Consider the following 10,824-nt stretch of genomic DNA (forward strand, 5'->3'; position numbering starts at 1 on the left):
AGTTGAAGGAGTCTCCTCATTTCTGCAGCGTTCATGCTGCGCGCAAGCAGCGCAGTTGCATTGGCATTGAGTGCCAACTTCACGCGCGCCACTTGCGGAGTAAAGCGAGGGGCCGAGGACCGACTCCTGCGCCACTCCCGCTCTTATCGGCCGCTGCTTTCGTCCTCCATGAAAACAGCGCTAAGCATCGCAAAAATTCTTTGACGTGGCTCCTGCAATTGAAGAGCGAAGGGCGTGTTGACAGTGAACTGCAACAGATGATTAAAACAGAGGAAAATCATGGGCAAGAAGTGCTTCGGTGTGTGGTAGAAGAAGTTAAATGTTAACAAGAGGACTTGCTTTACACGGTGGCCACGAAATTTTTGGATCCTCAGCTAATGGTAAGTATTTTGGTTCCCTTGAAGTAACTGATCATTTGACTCATTTTTGAAACAACAAATCCAAGAGCATGGCTCTAAATGTCGTGACCGTCAGTCATATTTGTCCAAGAATTTGAAGAATTCATCGGCTTTGTGGATAACAAGATACTGAGTTAAAATAGCTGGCGAAATTCAAACAGCAAAATACTACGGAATAGTTGTAGATTCAACGGTAGATACGGCACGCGAAGATCAACTAGACGTTGTAGTAAGGTACAGTTTCGAAGGAAGAGTTCACGGAAGATTTTTGTATTTTGTTTCCATACACCAGTGTTTTTCAAACTGCTGCCCCCCAAGTGTTCTAGCGGCCCATGGTTATCAGCTGTGTTTCTCGTAACTGACAGCAGATTCCAGAAAGGTCAAACAATGTGAACAGTTTCTCAAGGGGGTATTTTTCTTTCTCAGTAACAAACGAATACACTTGCAGAGACAGCAATAGTTTAAGATGTGTTTAATTTAATTGACGTTGGTGAATTTGGCCGTGAGTTAAGTAAACTTTGCTGTGTACCCCAGGGCCAGAGTGGTAAGTTGTGCGACCACAGCGGGTTAATAGAAGTGAGAAGGGGATTAGTTTATTTTTTGTCTTCCAATGCTGACAACTCACGAACGTGCGCAACTCGTACCAATGAGCTCCTATATTATAAGTGTCAAACGAACTAACACGGATTCGTGAATGCGCATTATAGTGACTGTCAATTTCAAATGTTTGTAGCAAGTAATATGGAATAAAATTAAGGCTGTTGTAATACAATTCAATGAGTAGAAGAAAAATGACATTCAAAACATTTGGTAAACATTTCTGATAGTGTCTCATATTGCAGTTACTGTTATTAATTAGTATAACATACTGATTTACATAGGTTACCGATGAATAGTAAGATTTGTGTGGGAAAGTGTGGTAAAGTCGCCAGGAAGGAAATAATGGTCACTGCTGCCTTCCGAGAAGTGGTCGCACTAGCTGCAATATAAATCGCCGTTTTTCTCAATGAGACTGACATTAGAAGCTTTTCCTTTATTTTTTTACTAAAAATGTCTTTGGTTAAGAGTGGTCTGACGTAGGATATGCCATTTATACTATTTTTGTTACCTCACTCGTATGGAGAGTAATAATTTTTTACAATGTCAATTTTTAAACGAGGTCTTTTGGCCTACAATGTAGCTTCTTGTTATTTCTTTCAACTTTTTTGTATTTTCTGTGAGTCACTAATGCCACTATGTCGTCCGATCGGGAATTATGGCCGCATTACTTGCCAGGAAAAGCGACCATCATGTTTACCCAAATAAGAGCTATTTACTTTCAAAAACCGTGCATAATACCACAGATTAAACTGACTCCTAAACCCTTTTATACAAAAAGTTATCATCGGCCATTCTATCCCTTTGTGACAAATTTGTATTAATTATCTCATATTATTTAAAACCATTTGTATGGTGTTATATGTAGCCTAATACAAAAGTCCGATTGGAAATGGTCCGCTGCAGCCGCCTGGTATTCTTTCAGGTAATAGGGTGTGAAAACGTGTGGAAAATATGGACTGAAATCAGAAAAAAACTGACATCTTGTTGCGATGGTATTGGCCACATTATCTGCTTAGGTACAGAAGACTGATCACTATGTCAGCCTTCAAAAAGACGTAAATAGTTCCTACACAGGATTTTCTTTTTCACTTAAAAGTGTAGGGTGTCATACCTTATAATACCTAACTTCGAAATTTGTAGGTGGTAAGCTTCTATCAATAACCATGGTTTTTTGAAAATGCAGTTTCCCTTTGAGAGACAACTTTACACTCGTTCCCTTCCCCCTTCCTTCCCTACCACCCTCAACCTATTCTTCTGCGGCCCACGGAAGAAAGTCTTAAGAGGGTTATCCTAGATTTCTTTGGAAAATAAGTATTAGGATAGAAGGCCGTCGTTCGCAATCCTGTGACAATGCCAGTGGAAAATATTCAGTTTTAAGTACAAAGGTAAAGGAACTGAATTTATTAGCTTTTTTGTGCCCTGTATTGCGCTCTCGTTAAAGCTCGTGGTTCAAAACAGTGCAAAGGAATCGTTAGAATCGGTTTTATTTTCAAGTTTTGCAACGACTATAAGACTTTTTGTAACTTCTAGTTATCGTTGGCACGTTCTTGTGAAGAATAAATGCCGACTTAATACATTGTCCGATACTAGATGGTCGTGCCGTGGGGAAGCAATATCATCTGTTCGATAGAATTTCGATGCTATTTACGTGTCACTTTGAAGAAAAGGCAGCGACAAGAAGTGAGGAAGAATTAGCTGGGAAAAAACTAAAAAACTGGAGATAGCAATATCAGTTGTTTTCTGTGATGACGTGTTGTCTCGGATGGACAAAACTAAGAAATATTTGCAAAAGCCTGGACTGGACTTAATTAGCGGGTGTCAAGCGTTGCGACCATCGATTCTGTTTTTCAATCGTGTTAGGAAATATTTTGATGAGTATGAAAACCAAAGTAAGAGCTTAAGTGAGCACGTGTATAAAAATATAGCGACGAAAGGAAACGCAAAATAAGAAAATTCCCAGATGGAGAATAATCATGATAACTGAGTGCACGTAATAATTTTCGTTTGGAATTTATTGCAGTCGTTGATAAACTAGAATCAGAACTAAACAGCGAGAAGAAAAGTATTGCGAACAAGTCGATGTTTTCCTGTCTTTGACAAACAATATAGTAGAGGAAAATGCTAAAGAACTCTTAACAGAAACGTCAAAAGTTTGTGAAAAATACCGATGAAGAAATTTTTCGTGGTGAAATTATTCATTTTAGTGAATATTTGATGTGTTTTCTCAAAGAAAGGCTGCTAAACATTTCACCAGACGTATTATATGAAATAATAGTTGAAAATGATCTTGGTGACAGTTTTCCCAAATGTGATGACTGCTTAACTAATTTTCTTCTCAACACTAGTTGCGAATTGTGAAGCTGAGAGAGGATGCTCCAAACTAGCCCTTATCAAGAACATATTACTTACTACAAAGCAAGCTCTCGCCTTGTTATCAACTGAAAATTAGGTGACCCGTTCTCTTGATTTCCAGGATGTAATAGAGCCGACTTCGCTAGGACGAATGCGAGGAAAATACATTTTTGAGGTACTCATTTTTTATCTACTGTATTTATATAATATGGTAACTTTGTGTTTTTTTTTTATTGCAGTTGGAAACTTCTATAAGGTATAATATCATCTAATGCATGGCATCGTTGATGTCGTAGGAGTGTGTATATTCCCTTACCTTTTCTATTGTACTTTCACAATATTAGACCTACATGAAGTAGTAGGGGCCACGTATTTCCTCTAGCCCGGGCCTCCACATAGGTTAACCTGGTCCTGGTCAGGCATCATAGTATTAATACTGTATTCGAACATTATGGGTTTGTTTTCTCTACTCATCTGCATTAACTTACATTTGTCTATATTTAGAGCTAACTGCCATTCATCACATCAACCAGAAATTTTTCCTAAGTAATCTTGTATCCTCCTCACCGCGCGGTGTAACCGCGTGGTCTGTTGCGCATTGTCACGGTTCGCAGGACTCCTCCCGTCGAAGGTTCGAGTCCTCCCTCGGGCATGGGTGTGTGTGTGTGTGTGTGTGTGTGTGTGTGTGTGTGTGTGTGTGTGTGTATAGCCATTAGGGTGTTAGTTGAAGTTAGTTGAAGTAGTGTATAAGTCTAGGGACCGGTGACCTCGGAAGTTTGGTCCCATGGTACCTTACCACAAATTTCCAAAAGTTTGTTGTATCCTCCTACAGTCACACAACTATGACATCTTCCCATACACCACAGCATCATCAGCGAACAGCCATAGACTGCTGCTTACCTTGTCCGCGATACCATATATGTATACAGAAAATAATAACAGCCCTATCACACTTCCCTGGGGCACTCCTGACGATGTGCTGGTCTCTGATTAACACTCGCCGTCGAGGACTTCATACTGGGTTCTGTTACTTAAGAAATTTTCGAGCCATCCACATACCTGGGAACCTATTCCATATGCTTGTACCTTCGTTAAGTCGGCCAACGGTTAACGAAGGTACAAGCATATGGCACCATGTCAAATACTTTATGGAAATCTAGGAACATGGAATTCCCCGTAACCTTTCACCCACCGTTCGCAGGATCTCACGTGAGACAAGTGTAAGCTGAATTTGACACGAGCAATGCTTTCTAAAAGCATGCCGATTTGTGGCCAGAAGCTTTTCTGTATAAAGAAATGTATTATATTCGAACTGAGAATATTCAGCATTTCCAGAAAATCGATGTTAAAGGTACTGGTCTATAATGTTGAGGGTCCGTTCTTTTACCCGTCTTATATACTGGGATATTCCCATGTCCAGCAATATGACACATCTGTCCCCAATAGAATATGTATCTGAACAGGTCAGATGTCGATACCATCCAGTTGCCTGTACTCAGGATATCAAGGAACAATTTCAGTAGTTTTGGGCCGGTTTACTTATGGAGAGGATACAATGGCTTTATTACACGCTTTCCAATCGAATGGGTGCATGCATCCGGGCCAGAGAAGACTCAAAGTCATACTTCCAAGTACGGTACTTCGTAAATTTGACTATTTTGCAATCATCAAAATGAAATCATATACCGTCTCAACCCGTGATCTTTTATTTCGTTTCTTCCTTCTCTTCTTGGTGCTTCACATCTTCCGTCAGGCAGTGCACTTGGGCTATACATCGTCACAGCCTAAAATGTAAAGAATAATATCAGTTGCTTCTAACGACACAATAAAAATGTCATATTTGCAAACAAAATTCAATACTCGAATGCTAAGTATGTACACCGAAAAACTCATTAAGAACAGACTGCTTGTTGTCTCTCCGAAACGCAATGATGTTTAGATTCAAAATCTGGTGATGCATCTTGTTCCTTCATAGTTCGCACAGCAGGGGCGCACCGAGCGAGGTGGCGCAGTGGTTAGCACAGTGGACTCGCATTCGGGAGAACGACGGTTCAATCCCGGTTCCGGCCATCCTGATTTAGGTTTTCAGTGATTTCCCTAAATCGCTTCAGTCAATTGACGGGATGGGTTCTTTGAAAGGGCACGGCCGACTTCCTTCCCAGTCCTTCCCTAAACCGATGAGACCGATGACCTCGCTGTCTGATCTCCTCTCCCAAACAACCCAACCCAACAGCAGGGGCGCAACACGTGCCGTTCGCAAGCGATAGAGTTCAGGAGCAGCTCTTGTCTGATACAATCCACTGTCCGATACTGCACGACCCAAGTAAAGATGGAAAAACTGGTTAGATGGTTCAAATGGCTCTGAGGACTATGGGACTTAACATCCGAGGTCATCAGTCACCTAGAACTTAGAACTACTTAAACCTAACTAACCTAAGGACATCACACACATCCACGCCCGAGGCAGGATTCGAACCTGCGACCGTAGCGGTCGCGCGGTTCCACACTGAAGCGCCTAGAACCTCTCGGCCACAACGGCCGGCAACTGGCTAGAGCTAGCACGTCGTGGAGATCTCTATTAGGTCAACAGGAAGGTGGTGAAGACGTAGGAAAAACGAAAAGGATAAAAAAGAAAACGAAGAACCGCTCGTGGGCGAGGGAGTGGCGTGTTGCGGTAGACATTGACGGCAGACTGATACTCCGCGTCGTCAAATCTCGAAATTAGGGGCAGCAGTAAAAGGGCAGTAAAGGAGCTGGGCCGTGCCGACGGCTCCTATTTTGTGAATTATTCATCCCGGCTGGGCGAGCGGACCCCGCACTGAATTACGGAGACCGCGCGCGCCGCCGCGCCACGCTGGAACGTGGCCGGCAACATGAATAACCAAGTTAGCGCGGCGCGCGCGCGTTATTGCCGGCTGAGAGGCTAGCAAAAACACCGCGCTCCCCCCCGCCCCCCTCCTCGCCGCTACCACCCTCACCACTACCGCCCACTCCTCGTGATGTCATTGCGAAACGTACGACCGCGACCGGCCGGCGAGCCCCGGGCTAAATTACATATCGGGCCCAGCCGGGCGGGCGGCTAATGAAGTTTGCCCAGCGCCGGGCCTCTCGGATATTAAACATCTGTCTGGCCGTATATTAAACGGTTTGCATGGAGGTGGCACCTAATGACGCGGCCGGTAACTAAAGTTTGTAATAGCCCAGGCCGGCGCGGCCTCTTTGATTTGGCCCGTGTCTCCGTCTGCCGCATTCCGCCGCCCTGCACTCGGCTCGTCTCGACCAGTAAACGAGGCCCAGAGTAAGCAAACGGAACGTAGCGAGACAAGACATTCTCCACCTCCATTAGCAGTAAACTGTTTCGAATACAAGGCACATAGGCAAATCTGGTAAAGAGACTGATATCTGACCGGTTTGACTTTGTTGTGTACATAGTTACGCGTAGTCAGCGCGTACACAACTTTCCCCACTAGAGCGCGCCCCACTAAGCACAACAGCGCAGGCGCAGCGCTCGTCCGTCTCCGCACTACGAGATGGCGCTGCCATAGAGACGGACCAAATTCTGCTTCCGCCGATCCGCGTATTAATATTTAATGCAGCCAATGAGATTGCTGCTTACGTAGAACCTTTTCTCCTTGCGGATCACACTTGCGCAGTGATACATGAATGCGCGAGGTATTATAACGAGTGTACAGACCTCCGATTGGTCAGTCTGCATTTGTCTGCACCAGTCTGTACCAGTCTGCATTAGTCTGTACCAGTCTGTACGAGTTCTACATTTGTCTGTACCAATCTATAGTCAAGTTTCAGTCTGCACCTAATAAGATTACCATATTCCTGTACATAGCCATGAACATAAATGTATAGACACTTTTGTCAAGTATCAGAGATATATGTGACAATAAGATTAACGTACCAATACCAAAGGAACTTCAGATTGTCAATTGTAAATAGCACCCAGAACCAAGTTAAGTAATTTCTATGCTTGCTATTATTTTAATAAAAGTGTGTAAAAATTAATCAAGTTCTGTTTAAAGTTGGTCACCGTCAATCTGCTACTCTAAGCGTGCAAGTGGCATTTCTATCGTCTGACCTAATAGCAGAAGATAAACACACCACGATAAGAGCACAAGACATATTGGTCACACTCGCCTACTTCGTTATAGCGACAAGTCAAATAATCTCATGGTGTGTGTGTACTGAAGGTCTTACAGTACGCACGCCACAGACTTACATCTCCATCTGCACTCTGCAGGCCACCCTACGTTAAGAGGCTTGGAGCATGCAGTAAATATTTATTAAAAGACATCTTCTGTACACCATGAGCTGCACTAGAAATGTTTTATTTACGAAAACTGATTTTCAGGTTTATAATCCATCATCAGTGACGTCTTATACGAAGGTACGAGCAACCGTATGTGCATTGAGTTATACAAATGACAGCTGTACATATATAGCAGAAATATAAGACTATAACAATGACATGCTTATCATTTAATATGACAGGAACTGCTATATGCACTACAACACAATACACAGTTTGTCATGTCTTTTACTACTGTCAGATTTTATGCAGTGCCAGTTCTTGGTAATGTTTGACACAACTGTCATATAGAGTAAACATGGAACTGATAGGTCAAGGAATCTACATTGTCAGTCTTTGGTTATTTTTAAAATCATATTTATATGTGTCTGTGACTTGCATGCATATAATTATTTGACAACTGTCATTTGAAGGGAGAACGTACAAAACGTATATGATGGCAAAATAATACAACATATCATGTCAAATTAGATACATGAAAATTATAGACACCAATCCAAAATTATTCAGTTAAAACACTATTGAAATTTTGTATATGCATCTTATTCCATAATTCTGTTTGTTCATTAAGTATTTTGTCTGGTTGTTTTGTCATATGGGAATTATGGAATTTTATATATATAACATAAAGATCATAGCAAGAGCAGAAATCAGATTACGTTACAAAATAGCAAGCAAGTAGAAAAAGATAAGTTTATAGCCTTACCATAGTGGGATCACACTCCAGACAAAATAAGCCATTTGTTTCGAAAAAGTAGATTGCAAATTGGGTTCAGGACAGAACGGAAAAAGAAATATTGTAGAAGAAATTGATATATACACCCATGTGACAAAACAACCAGGCAATATATTGGCATTAACAAAAACATCATCATTCTCCACAAAACGGAAAAAGAAATATTGTAGAAGAAATGGATATACACATCCATGTGACAAAACAACCAGACAATATACTTAATGAACACAGTTACGGAATATGCTGTGTATACAAAATTTCAGCAGTGTTTTAACTTAATAATTTTGGTGTGGAGTCTATGTCCTGCAAGTAAAATTGTCTAATTTGACATGATGTGCTGGATTATTTTGCTAGCTTATACCTTTTGTAAATTCTATCTTAACATGACAACTGTCAAAAATAGTGTTTTACATAATTATATGTTTGCATGTCAAAGACCTAAATAAATATAGCCTTCGAAATAACCAAAGACACGTAATGTAGACTCCTATACCTGTCAGTTCCATGTTTACACTGTATCTCAGTCATATCAAACATTATCAAGAATTGTCACTGCCTAAAATGTGACAGCTGTAACATACATAATAAACTGTGTACTGTGTTGTAGGACATATTTCAGATCCTGTCGTATTAAATGAGAAGCATGACATAGCTATAGAAGGGCACAATGTAAGCAGACTTATATTACTGCTGTATATGTCCGGTTACCATTTTTTAGAAATCAGTGGACACACAGTTGTTTGGTCCTCTGCATCAGATGTCACTGATGATGGGTTATAAACCTGAAAACAGGTTTTGGCAAATAAAATATTTCTAGTGCAGCTCATGTGTATAGAAGACGTCTTTTAAAAAACATCTGAAAGCTGCGGAGCGCCAAGCACTCAGGTTTTTCACACAGTGAATCACTGTCGAACATTTCGTCCAATACGAATACCGCAAGTCCACTATGTAAAATTGTAGGCCCTGGAGTATTTTTTACAATCACAGTAACGAGCCTACCTTCAGCTATACGATGTACGTACAAGTTAGAACACTGAAGCGTTTCCTTCAGCTTCTAGATGAAAGCCAAATGAGGAGTTACTGAAAAGGACGGTAAGAATTTAAGGGTTCACAAAGAAGGAAAATTAGAAACAACAGAACAGCCGCGACGTGGAGGGCTCCTTCATGGATTATGGGTAACTTTAGTAAAAAGTGCACAATTCGGTGCGTCACAGGATAGTTCCCTGCAGTAATACAACAGCTTACCTTACAGAAGGCCAGCCTCTATTTTTATTTGCACATCTGCGTGGTATTAGGCCACTGAGTAGGATGGAAGACGTTACTGTTCGGGAAAGGAAACCGATCACATCAGCGCACTTTTAATTGAAAAAATAGCATGCAGCTGAGAAATGATAGGAATAAGTATCTCAGGTGAGTTCGACGAAAAGTGACACTGATTATGTCTGATCGTTTGTGTCCGAACAAAAAAATGGCTTTGAGCACTATGGGACTCAACTGCTGTGGTCATCAGTCCCCTAGAACTTAGAACTACTTAAACTACATATCAAATGAATTTCTTATTTGATGTGAGCAATTGACACTCTGGTCCGACGCGTGAAGGCGATTACGAAGGTTTCGGGTACAGATGGTAGCAGATGCATGTTAGTAAGTCTTGCTTAAAGTGATGAAAAAGTGTTTCCGCCCGGGATCGAACCGGGGGACCTTCTGCGTGTTAGGCAGACGTGATAACCGCTACACCACGGAAACTGCTTGTGTGCACCTTACTTCACAGACAACTTGTAGTGATGTTGCCATCGTAACTAAAAAATTCAATAAATGTGGTACTTGCAAAACGAAGGGACATGCAGCAGATCCACACACGGCGTGGCTCACTGGAGTACAATACGACATAGGCAGGAAAATACTGTTCCCGCCCGGGATCGAACCGGGGACCTTCTGCGTGTGAAGCAGACGTGATAACGGAAACGACGGAGCCGAGGAGTCCATCCTTGTTCACTCGAACTTGCCTCAGCCTTTCTCTCGTCCGCGAATGCACACACGACAGTTCTTTTGTCAGCCTGGAACCCATCGCAGCCGAGGGCTGAAGAAGTCTTCGGGGTGCTCGAGAGGGTGTCTGCCGTAGCACCCGTAACGAGATAGCGGCGTTTCGCGCAGTCGTTATTGCAAGTCATATCAGCAAAAGCAATCACTTTCTCAGCAGCAGGCAGTGCGAACCCAAGGGCAAACTTAAATACTCAAATACTACTTAAACCTAACTAACCTAAGAACATCACACTCAAATACTACTTAAACCTAACTAACCTAAGAACATCACACACACCCATGCCCGAAGCAGTATTCGAACCTGCGACCATAGCAGCAGCGCGACTACGGACTGGAGCGCCCAGAACCGCACAGCCACCGCGGCCGGCGTGTCC

The 10,824-nt window shown here is 42.1% G+C and overlaps 1 non-coding gene across 1 annotated transcript; it reads right to left on the minus strand.

Moving 5' to 3' along the window:
* Positions 1-10,079: 10,079 nt before the first annotated feature.
* Trnav-aac (transfer RNA valine (anticodon AAC)) lies at positions 10,080-10,153 on the minus strand. Its single transcript has one exon. It is a non-coding gene; the product is annotated as a tRNA-Val (tRNA).
* Between the last annotated feature and the right edge of the window lie 671 nt (positions 10,154-10,824).

The sequence above is a fragment of the Schistocerca cancellata genome, chromosome 7, assembly GCF_023864275.1.
Source record: "Schistocerca cancellata isolate TAMUIC-IGC-003103 chromosome 7, iqSchCanc2.1, whole genome shotgun sequence".
Taxonomy (NCBI): Eukaryota; Metazoa; Arthropoda; class Insecta; order Orthoptera; family Acrididae; genus Schistocerca; species Schistocerca cancellata.